Consider the following 12,716-nt stretch of genomic DNA (forward strand, 5'->3'; position numbering starts at 1 on the left):
ACCAAGGGAATATCATGCTTAACGAACCTGACAGCCTTCTATGATGGCGTGACTGGCTGTGTAGATGAAGGGAGAGCAGTGGATGATGTTTACCTCGACTTCAGCAAGGCTTTTGACACTGTCTCCCATAACATCCTCACAGGTAAGCTTAGGAAGTGTGGGTTGGATGAGAGGACAGTGAGGTGGAATGAGCACTGGCTGAATGGCAGACTTCAGAGGGTCGTGATCAATGGAGCAGGGTCTGGATGGAGGCCTGTCACTAGTGGTGTTCCCCAGGGGTCTGTGCTGGGGCCTGTCCTGTTCAACATATTAATCAGTGACCTGGATGAAGGGACAGAGTGTAACCCCAGCAAGTTCACTGATGATACCAGTCTGGGAGGAGTGGCTGATACACCAGAAGGCTGTGCTGCCATCCAGCGAGACCTGGACAGGCTGGAGAGCTGGGCCCAGGGGAACCTCATGAAATTCAGCAAAAGCAAGTGCAAGGTCCTGCCCCTGGGGAGGAACAACCCCATGCACCAGTACAGGCTGGGGGCTGAAGTACTGGAAAGCAGCTCTGTTGAGAAGGACCTGGGAGTGCTGGTGGGCAGCAAGTTAGCCATGAGCCAGCAATGTGCTCTTATGGTCAGGAAGGCCACCAGTACCCTGGGCTGCATAAATAGGAGTGTGGCCAGCAGGTCGAGAGAGGTTATCCTCCCTCTGTACTCTGCCCTACTGAGACCACATCTAGAATACTGTGTCCAGTTCTGGGCTCCCCAGTTTAAGAAAGACAGGGAACTGCTGGAGAGAGTCCAGCGGAGAGCAATGAAGATGATCAGGGGACTGGCACATCTCTCTGAGGAAAGACTGAGAGACTTGGGTTTGTTCAGCCTGGTGAAGAGAAGGCAAGACTGAGGGGGGATCTCATCAATGCTTATAAATATCTAAAGGGTGGGTGTCAAGAGGATGGGACCAGACCCTTTTCAGTGGTGCCCAACAACAGGACAAGGGGCAATGGGCACAAGCTGGAGCTCAGGAAGTTCCACTTAAACATGAGAAAAGAAGTCTTTACTGTGAGGGTGACAGAACACTGGAAAAGGTTGCCCAGAGAGGTTGTGCACTGTTCTTCCTGTAAATATTCAAAACCTGCCTGGACGTGGTCCTGTGCACCCTGCTCTGGGTGTACTTTCTCAAGCAGGTGATAATCCAGAGTTTCCTTCCAACACCTACCATTCTGTGATTCTGTGATCTCTCAGGCTATGCTTGTACTACTTGACCGAATTTGCACCTGTGCAAGTGCAGTCTTGGTGAAATAAAGAAGCACTTTTAAACCAATTCAATTTTCAATTTTCAATTGTTTTTCCTTCTAGTATTCATTCAAAAGAACCTGGAGGGGAGTGATCGTTCATCAAGGCTAGTTCCTCTTCTACAGTCAACCTCTGCATAGATGTACTGAAAGACTTACCTTACTGCACATTTATAACTTCCAATCTACATTTATTCATAACCAGTTCTTAATCTTTGTGCTGACACTATATTTCAGCCGAAGTAGCGTAGCTCCTAACGATTTATCTCTAGATGTATTTACGATAACCCAATTTCTTCTGAGCCTTTGTTTTGCCCTCTATGGGTTTTCTAGCATTTTGCCAAAGAAAAGGCTGTCTCTACTAGAAACTTTTTGCTACCACACCAGCTAGGATTTATATTCCCTGAGCAGCATTCACCAACACCATCTTCATTATTTCAGATGAGATCTGACACCTCCGCTACACTATGACACATATTTGTGCATATCATGCAATTGCTTTTTACTCTGGGCGAGGCTTGAGCATTCAAATCCTTTTCTTAGTGCATCTCATTATGCATTCATTCACCTCTTCAATATGTTCAGGTTAATGCATTGCACCCATCTTTGGGCTCACCCAAGTCCCATTTAAAAAAATCATGACACAAACAGGGATGAGTACATAGGTACAAGACACATGTTAGTAGCTAGGGGTTATGGAGGGTCTGGAACTTCCAGTCTTTGCCCCGTGCACTGTCTTTGGATCTGAAAGGTGTATTTGACCTTTTGAAACGTCTCTAACAAAAACATCAGCACATCAAGTAGGCCAATTTTTAGTCCCTGGAAGGTGAAGGTTTGAAGGCTTATGTTGGTTTTGGCTGAGATAGAGTTAATTCTCTTCACTGTAGCTGATAAAGTGAAGGGAATTAACTCTGCCTCAGCCAAAACCAGCACAAGTCTCTACACTTTGAACCCAAGCCTCATGAGTCCTTCTAGGGCAGCAGTATAAGAGTTGCCTTTATTCTCAAAGAGAGTCTGCAATGCAACCAGGGACTGGATGTCCATTTCTTCAGTCCTGCCTATGCCCCACCCCGTGAAGCCCCTTTCATCTCCTCACAGATCTTCTGCCTTTCAGCCTCAGAACAGCTTCTGCACAGTGTGGACTTCATACAGATTTTGTTTGGCTGGATATTAAGTAAAGTTACTTCTGCTACGTAAAGCCTTAGGGCAGAAAGTCAGTCAAGTTAAAGCAAATAACCTACTTGAATGCAAGTGTTATTGAGAGCAGTCTATTCTCAGCTTCTGTCCTTAGACCAGGAGTCACCTAACCAAGTAAATACAATTTATGAGTAAGATGTCCAGCCAAATATAGCCAATTAAGGCTACTTCACCAGTCAATGGACTAATATATGCACCTCTAGCGGGTAGGTTACATTAATCTTCAAATGGGATGAGTGCTCCTGCACTGGTCTGTTGTGACAGGACAAGGGGTAATGGTTTCCAACTAAAGGAGGGTAGGTTTCGACTGGATATAAGGAAAAGATTTTTTACAATGTGGGTGGTGAAACAATGGCCCAGGTTGCCCAGAGAGGTGGTAGATGCCCCATCCCAAAAACATTCAAGGTCAGGTTGGACGGGGCTCTGAGCAACTTGATCTAGTTGAAGATGTCCCTGCTCCTTGCAGGGGGTTGGACTAGATGGACTGTAAATGTCCCTTCCAACCCAAACATTCGATGATCCTATGAAACTATCATGGCTGTTTCAACAGCAATTGCTGTGGCATGACCTAAGATGCATTCCTCACACTGAAGAGATGACAATCTACAATGAAATGGAGGGACTACAAGAGGATTAAGAAATGAAAAAAAAGTTGCACTCACAGCAGTAGGATGCAAAGGCTTTCTGCATTTAGAACATTTACAGCAACCCATATATTGATGCTTGCCAGAGCAAGTTATCAATGTTAAGAGTTTATAATTCAGTTGCTATTTCTTACTGCAATCAGAGTAACAGTGTCATATTTAACAAAAGTCAATTTTGAAAAGGAAAATTAGTTTTATTCACTTATGAATTGCTGTTACACATAACTAATTTATAGGAATAGTAATAAAAGCAGATCTGTATTCACCAGGTAACATCTACAGTTCTGGAAAAGTATGGCCATTAATAAACAGAAATGAGTACAGAATTTTAAGTACCCTATCTTAGTCCAGAAATATGTTCTGTGAAAGCCTCACATAAGGGAGTGAGCAATTCAGCGCAGTCCATTAATTGCCCTAAATATCATGGCCGGTAATCTGCAAATTAGATTATAAAACCTCATTGCATATAAACAAATGTTACAATAGATTGCCTCTGCTTTCTCGGCAATTAGTTTGCAAAACAGTTACTGTATTTTATGCTTAACAGTATTAAAGAGCCAACAGTGATTTCACAGTAAAGCAGCTTTGTAATGAATATTGGTTTTATGAATCCTAAGTCCAGTCGTTATATGTTTATGGTTGCCCATATAACACAATTTTGAAAGACATTTCTGGACTCCACTTTATCTAATCAGGTCCTCCCTAAAACACCCCCGGGCAGCCAGGAGCTGGGGCTCCATGCCCATGTAGTAATGTTGAATGTTCAGTTTTCCCCAGATGTGGGACTCTTTTTTTCCTTGCCAGGAACATAAACTGGTGGGATATTGAGAAGTTACCACATCAGCCAGGGATTTCTGGTCATCTGGTGTCTCTGACAAGTGAGGTAGACAGAAAATAGCTCTGGCTGGGATGCTCTGCACCTAGAAATCAGGGGGGACTGTAGTGCACATTACTCACAGTAACATTCACATTCTGGGGAAAGGAAGAGTTAAAAGTATTTGAATGACTTTCTAGACTACAGAAATTAAAAAGTAGGTCCACTAACTGACCACCCCTTCAGACCTGCTGCGGTGTGAAGGCAGAGACACGTGCCTGCATAGAGAGCTGTTCCTCACCACTATCATTTGTTGGTCACAAGTGTGGTACCCAACACACACATCTGAAGAAATTAATCTCAATTTAGGAGAGAGTCAAACAGATCAACTTTAAACCACTGGAGAAACTGCTACTGGTGTCAGTCGGCAACTGGGCAGGCCACTTCCCAGCCCTCTTGCAGCTGTAGCTTATTGCAAGAGAAATACTGACTTTTGTGTTGGGCTTTATCATTTAAGCAGCTTATCAAGCTCCTCTTCATCACCACCTCTCAACCACTGGTTACTGGCTCCTACCTCAGGCACAGGCCAGAGAGGCAACAGCTATTAGATGCTAGCGTAGCGCAGGGATGACAATGGAGGGCTTGACGTCTCAAATTACATAAGAACAAGGGACATCAGGATGTGTTTAAACTCTTTCCCAAGAGCCTGGGACTGCCAAATGGAGGGTCAGCATGCCCTACAGTGCTGAGTAATGAGGAGATGGAAAGCTCTTCAGTCTTCCTGTCCTCAGAGGTTTTGGCACCCAACCAAGCCGATGTGGTATCAGAGGAATCTGCAACCCAAAAGCCCCTGCTGGGTTCAGGCATCCCAGCTGCTCTTTCAGAAACCCAAAAAGTACAGGAAAGTACAGATGAGAGATACTCAAAGGGCAATTGTCTTAGTCAAGCACCAAGAGGTGGGACACCCCCAAAGAGTGTGGGACGCCATGGCCTGGTGCTCATAGTGGATCAAGGGAGTCCAGACTCCTGCGACTTTGTAGTAACACAACTGAATTGTTTGCAGGGCTTGCACTTCTTGGCAGCACTTAACCACACACAGCTACCTGCAGATGTTGTGTCACGCTGCCTTGCAGAGCACAGATGCATCATCTTGCAGATGCAGCTTCAAGGGACTCTGCCAAATTTCAACAGCTGCAGAGCAAGGAGTTTCTCTCGTCTTTACCTCTCCAGAGAAGTACCTCAAACCAAACATCTTGTCTCCAAGGTACTACAGAGGCATCATGTCTCCTTTAGGAGACATCTTCTTGACATGATTATAGTATGTTCTGGGTGATACCTCCCGCTGTGTTTCTAGTAAACATTTAACAGCAGCAACTAGAGGAGACAGGAGAGCTGCACTTCACCCTCCTGAAACAAGTATGGCAAAACACACACTTCAAGGACTGCTGATTGCACATCACTTGGCTCCACACACACATCTGACCTCGATGCTTTGTTCTGCCATTCTGCTGCATTTTTGGTTCCTTAATAACATGTTTGTCTGGAAAATTAATACACCAAGTTCCCCCAGCCTCGGACACAGCTGTTTGATTTGAAAACTATTGTAAACCTTGCACCAGCAGTTTTAGCATGTCACTTTGCTTACACAGACAGCTGAAAAACCATGCTTCAATCCCTCTAAAGCAAATAAATGTAAAATAATATCTTATTCTGTATTTTCAGCTATGCTGGGTATCCAAATTAGACTCTGTTGAGTTTAATAGATTTTCCTACTGAAATTAAGGAGGATTTAGATCAACTTCTCACCGAGAAAATATATTCCAGCTCTTCTACACACACACACACAAACAGCTGGTAGCTCAGAGATGTGCATTTTACTTGGAGTGCCTTCCCTTGGATAAGCAAATGCCTATTAATTTCTGCAAGATGGTGCCACTCAGGAAGGTACATGACTGAGCTGAGGGCAGCGTTATCTCTGTGACATTACACAGTCTCAGTGCCACAACGCCTAAGTGCTCAGATATGCAAAAGCCATGCTGAGATGCAATATGCAGACCGTGAATTTTGTACCATTATCGCAACTTGACAACTCTCATTTCCCCAGTGACCTCAGCAGAACATGAAATGGCACAGGTAAGAGTGCAGAAGAGCATTGCATTTAGAGTTGCTGTTAATAAAATACATAGTCAAAGCTTAAAAAAATATGGTGTTAGCTTAGGTCTGTGTCACCAGGGACTGACACTCCATTTGCATGACTAATACATGGGATTTTTAGAAAAGATTGGGAATATGTCATTGCATTTCCTTGAGAACCCAAGAAATAGTGCTTCAACACAGTCTCTACAAGGACCTCAGAACATGGCTTAGGACATCCCTGCTGGACTCTGTGCTCAGAGGTGGGAGTGCTCTCCACCTCCACTTAGTGGAGGTCTGTACCACTGTCCTCATGCTCTAAGTGTCCCTGAGGGCCCCACTCCCCTCCTGGTCCACATAACGCAAGAGACAACCAGTGAGACTCCAGGGTCGGTCCAGTCCGATTCACCCAACACGCTCCTAAGCAGAGCACCTCTTCAGCTCCTCAAGGTAGATGCACCTTGATTACCCCACTTGGGTTTAACAAGGGAGTCACTCTCATGGCCAATATTGCTTATTAATCTGAGCAGATAGTACACAAATCATGTATGGCTACTTTTAGACTTCCCCTGTTTGAACTCCTATTGGCTCCATGCAGAGGCCACCACAGAGACAAGACATCATGGGAGACCCATTTAGGTATAACAGACAGCTTTCATAATCTGCTTAAAAACCAAGCAAATAAACAGCCAAAACCCCAAACACCAAGTTCAACTGGCTCAATTACACTTTCCTGGGCCAGTGAGTTTTACTTGCCTGTGACAAATCAGGTGTCCTTGGGAAGGAAGAGCCAAGCCCAGCCTCTGGAAATTGGGAATCAAGCAGCTGAAGTTCAACCATGAAACCTACATCTCCTCCCTCCTGCCCAGGAAAACGCTAATATTCTGCAAACCATTCAAGTTCTTGCTTCAGGGCATTAGATTTTCTATGCAAACATAAAATTGCAACCTTGTACCGAAAAAAAAAAAAAGAAAAAGGTATTTCTGAGGCCAAAGGATAAAAACCTTACTGTTATCCCTGATAACAACTCTTTTTTCCCAGAAACCAGCTCAATTACCTCTCTCCATACCCCCTTATTCCTTCATTTAAAATCTTCAAAGGCATTTTTAATCATTGGATCAGTCTCAGCTGGGGGGTGTCTGAAGAAGCACAGGTGCAGTTATGCCCAAACACTACCAAGACACCAAACATCTGAGAGAGAGAAATAGGTGGTAAGACGCTTCTTCCCCTGAGGTTTCAGACAATGCTAAGGCATTTTCCTATAGCATGTGCAAACATTGGGCAGGGTCCCTCTACACAGATGGGTGCAGCAAGTCTCATCCTCTAGGATGACTGCACATAGTTAAAGCAGCCCCAAATTTCTGGGTGGACGCAGCACCCTGATGGAGTGCTGCACCCATGCACCTATTTAGTAATAGATGGTCAGTCTACACCAACTGGATCTTTGCATGTGGAAGCTGTTGGGAGGCCACGGAAATCGGTGTCCTGCAAAGCCTCTTCTAACCTCTCCTCCGCAAGGATGGCAGCGAGTCTGTGGAGGTCACACATGCCTCCTTCCTCCCATGGTGAAAGCATCTCACCAGCTCCTCCTGGATGCATTTAGTCACCGAACATTTTTCTTCTGAAGCAAGAGATTTCCCATATCCCTGCTCTGTAGCTAGTGAGCTTAAAACAAGGGAGAAGTCTGAAAGTATTTATACGGATTCCAAAGAAAGCATTGAGGAATGCAGCCACATCAACAAAAGACACCAAAAACCCCACAGAATCAGATTGACTGGAGTTTTCACAAACTGTAGTCTCATTTGGCACACAGTGTCCAGGGGAAAATTAATGAGAAGAGAATTAAATTGAAATGAAATGTTTTCTTTCAGTAGTTTCTATACTTTATAATGAGGTTATATTTAGAGATGTAGCTAATATTATACCCCCATAATAAAGATGTATGTGTTTTGTTTGGGAATCAATAAATGTTTAATTTGATTTTTAAAAATTTAATGAAACTGAAAAGATTACTTTTGGTTTAGGTTGACCTAAAATGTTCCTCCTGCTTCTGAATTCAATCAAACAAACAGAAAATTAAAAAAAAGTCAATTATGTTAATCCTTGTGAGTGACACACACAGAGAAACAGGTAATTGAACTTCAGCCTCTAGGATTTATCTTTCCATCCTCCCTTCCTTCAGAGTCAAAGAATGCTGACTGTTTTCATTAAAACACAGTTAAATAATTCTACTAATGCAAATCTTTCCAAGTATATTTTGTAATTTGAGGAGGTCTGCTTAGAAGCGTGTGACCTTTCACAGTGCCGGATCTAAGCAATATGAAAACAGTTTTCTTTAAAGTCATTCTGAATAGCTCCTTGTGAATTAGATAATGACAATTTCCTTTAAAATGTCAGATTAACTTAAAATCAATTTAGTGTTCCCAGCTTGCATTATGACTCAAGTGTTCTTAGGCAAGTTCTTATCCAGACAACATATTTAATGCTATGTTTACTGCAAATGGCATAAATAGAAGCCTGTGTAGCTCATATTAGGTAGTGATGTTTGTTAAACAAAAATGTGATGTATTTGTTTTATGTTCTGGGAATACATCTAGAAAGCAATCTGTAGCCTCGATATTACCAATGGCTGAGTGATTGCTGCACAAGTGTAAGTGCTGTGTGCCTTTTAGCAAATAATGAGCCAGAATGTCTTTATTGCTTTGCTAATTAATACAAAGTTTAGTTCAGGGCTCTAACTTAGCATGAGATGTCATGTATCTCCTTAGCACAAGAGTGCCTGTGTTTCCCTTATTGAGTTGTAAAGAGAGGAATATAATTTCTACAGCATTCCTAGGATACTCTATGGAAATCAATGGCTTGGCTAAAATTTTCTACTCTGCTTTATCAGAGTCTGTGAAATACAAAAAGTGAAATGAGGAATCATGTCATTGCTATTGCTACTAGAGCCATTTAATAAGGCCAAAAAACCCCACAAGAATAAAAGGAAACAAAAAAAGCAGAAGGGAAATGACAAAGAAAAATCAGACAAAGAAAAATCAGACAAAAACAAATACATGAAAAGTTTGACAACACTTTTTCAAAAGAGTGAAAAAGGTGTTGAAAGGACAAAGGGTGAAAAAAGATTTTAGAAAAAAATATAGAGATTTTGGCTGTTGTTTCATCCACAAGCTTCCTTTTAAATCAGCAGCACCAGTAAGTCACTCTGGACTCAGCTGACACCAGTCAGCATGTTTTGAAGGAATTATAACAACTTGTGTGTGTGTGTGTGTGTGCCAGAGATGCAATAAAAGGGACGTGAAGAAAAATAAAATTAACTATAAGAGATCAATAAAACGTAGCCCTTTGACCTTGTAGATGAACTCTATCCATTTTTCAGAGTTAGGTGATAAAATCAGTTCAGTGTAAGGTTTTCATATGGCCATTACCGCTACCTTGTATCTGTGAACCTGTGCATTCATTTGCCACAAAGATATATTTTTTAAATGTATTTTTAAATGTAGTGCCTCCACAGAAGAAACCAAATTCCCAATTGGTGTTAAAACTGGCTTTGATAAAATAAACATTTGTACTCAAACTGTTAACAGTTCTCAAAGCTTATCTCAGGAAAAGAGAGGGCTCCATCTTCTCTGCTAGAGGGAGAAAAAAAAGGCAAGATAACAAGAAACAGAGCAGATGGAGTAAATTTTCAAAGCTGTGTGTGGGAGTTGAGCATTCAGATCCCATTAACCAATATTGGAGTTGGAGGATCAGACTCCTACTCACCAGGCTTCAAAAACAACAGGTTCACGTTTCCCTAGGTTCACTTGCTTCTTACGTGTCCCTGACGCCATCCTGGCTCCTCTCTAGCAGGCTGACATTTGCACAACAGCAAAGGGCCAAATGTGTCTTTACGTTTGAGGCTGGGCCCCTCATTCAGCAAATAGAAATGGAAAAACGTGGAGTACAGATCTGAGCTTATGTATATAAAATTTATATCACAATGCATAGACATGAATGTGTTGTGGGGAGAATTAAGTTTACAGAAGCAACTGGGTAAATCTGGCATTTCCCATCTTGTAAGTGCTTGACTTCACAACCTCTGTGTGCTTATAAAGTAGACTATTGCAGACAATTCCTTATTTATTTTAAAACACAAAAGAAGGAAGCTGTAATAAACTGTACTACTGCAAAACACTCATCTCGCAGCATCTTTAGGGATGTTGGAGACTTGAACTCTTAAGCTAGACAGCTGGCCCCTAAGCTACACTTAGAGTGTATTAGTTTGGTGCTAATGCCAAAGGGGCTAAGAGTGTGTTGATACAGATTTCTTATTGACTAATCAGACTCTAGTTCTGCATCCAGAGGTGTCGATTTCTGTTGTGTTGGAGGGCTGGAGTAAGTGTGGAGCTATAATCAAGTGAAAATGAGATCATCTGGATGTACAGACAGACCAGGGAAGCAGAGGCTGGAGAGCAGCTCTGCAGAGGGACCTGGGGGTTCTGGTCGATGGAAGGCTGAACATGAGTCAACAGCGTGCCCTGGCAGCCAAGAGGGCCAGCCATGCCCTGGGGGGCATCGAGCCCTGCATTGCAGCCGGGCGAGGGAGGGGATTGTCCCGCTCTGCCCCGCGCTGGGGCGGCCTCACCTCGAGTGCTGGGTGCAGTTTGGGGCACCACAGGACATTGAGGGTATAAAGCTACTAGAGAGTGTCCAGAGGAGGCCACGGAGTTGGTGAAGGGTTTAGAGGGGAAATTATATGAGGAGCGGCTAAAGTCCCTTGGTTTGCTCAGCCTGGAGAGGAGGAGGCTGAGGGCAGCCCTCATGGCGGTCTGCAGCTTCCTCACAAGGGGAGGAGGAGGAGGGGCAGGCGCTGATCCCTTCTCTCTGGTGACCAACGCCAGGACCCGAGGGAATGGCAGGGAGATGTGCCAAGGGAGGGCTAGGTTGGGTATTAGGAAAAGGTTCTTCCCCCAGAGGGTGGTGGAGCCCTGGAACAGGCTCCCCAGGGAGGCATCACGGCACCAGCCTGGCGATATTCAAGAAGCACTTGGACAAGGCCCTCAGAGACATGGTGTGAATTTGGGGCTGTCCTGTGCAGGGACAGGAGCTGGACTCGATGATCCTTGTGGGTCCCTTCCAGCTCAGGGCATTCTGTGATTCTATGATACCACAGATGCTTATGGATATGGTATGGAGGAGGGCCAAAAATGTGCAGCGGCTGCATCCCATGGCCAGAAACAAGCCACACATCATCAGTAGTTTGGTACAGATACTTTACAAACGAAGGGTGAAAAGCAGGTAGATACAGCCAGTATGTGTGTTCAGTGATGTTCCAAAGTCTGATAAAGAATGTCTGGCTATATGCATCAGCCTTGCAACTTCTTAATCATGAGAAATGCACTGTTCAGACCAACGTGATGACCTCTGTGAGTAAATATGTCTAGTGCCAGCCTCCTGCACAGGAGGAGCTAATGAGCACAGCTTTTGCCATTTACATCCATTTCCTGCATGCTGTATGAAGACTGCTGTGGCCCTGCATGTTCAGCTGGGATGGGCACACGTTATCCAGAACTACTTCTCCCCTAGGTCATCTTCACATTTTTCTGTTATGTTACTAAACAACCTCTTCTGCAAAATCAGGTTCTCTGTCCTTGGTAGCTAATGAGAAGCAATGGTCTTTAGCTCCACTGTATTTTATCATAGTAGCTTTATTTTTAACTGACATTAATCACCCAATTATTAAGAGTGACACTGCGCTTACACCCTATCATTGCAATCTGATTAACTTCCAATCCTATAAATCAGTCTTGTACATCAAATATGTAGTATCTACAGGCTGAATCTCTTATTTGCTCCATGGGGACACTCAGCAGCACCAGTTACGAGCAAAATGCAGTACAAAAGGAGAACAAAACAGTTCTTGAGGAGGACATAGATGCATTCTGCTTAAGCTCCTGCTGAGCTTAAAACACCCTTTTCCTGCAGATGGGCAGTGATGGCACAATCACCTGGCCACTACTTTCGGCACCCCAAAACACTGTACCCACCACAGGGGTCTGTGGGGAAAGCAGGAACATAGCTGGGACTGCCATTCATTTCATCCATTTCTCTGCATGTAGAGGATTCAGTAAAGGTGACAGAGACTCAGACTTTGCTGACTAGCAGCACAGGGTTGGGGGCTGTGATATGTGGCCTCCTGACATGGGCGTTACAGAGACAGATGTCTGCTCCTGGTCCTCTTCAGTCTGAACTAAGAAGGGACCTGGGGTCACACTTTCAGCTAGATACACATTCAACAGCATCCTCAGAAGTAATATCTTTGAGTGACAGCATCCTACAAGTCCTGCAGAGCTTCTACCAGCAAGCTTAGCTGCTAATGAGTTTTTAAAAATACAGGCCAGCACATTATTCTGGACAGTTTGTTATAGCAGACACCTTGAGGATGTTCTGGGTCCAGGCTCCTTCCCCACCACAAAGGTTCTCCTGGACAACCCCGGCTATCAGAAGACACTTCTTCCTCTTCCTGATCCCAGTGGGGTCATGTATGGGGGATGTCTTGTCACTTCTCATGTGACCAGAAATCTTCCTTAACTTACATTAAGGTAAAGTGAAAATAAATATCTTTCTTTACACACCTGAAGAAAAACCATTGTAGTTATAA

Source organism: Phalacrocorax carbo, chromosome 1, assembly GCF_963921805.1.
Source record: "Phalacrocorax carbo chromosome 1, bPhaCar2.1, whole genome shotgun sequence".
In the NCBI taxonomy this organism is placed as follows: Eukaryota; Metazoa; Chordata; class Aves; order Suliformes; family Phalacrocoracidae; genus Phalacrocorax; species Phalacrocorax carbo.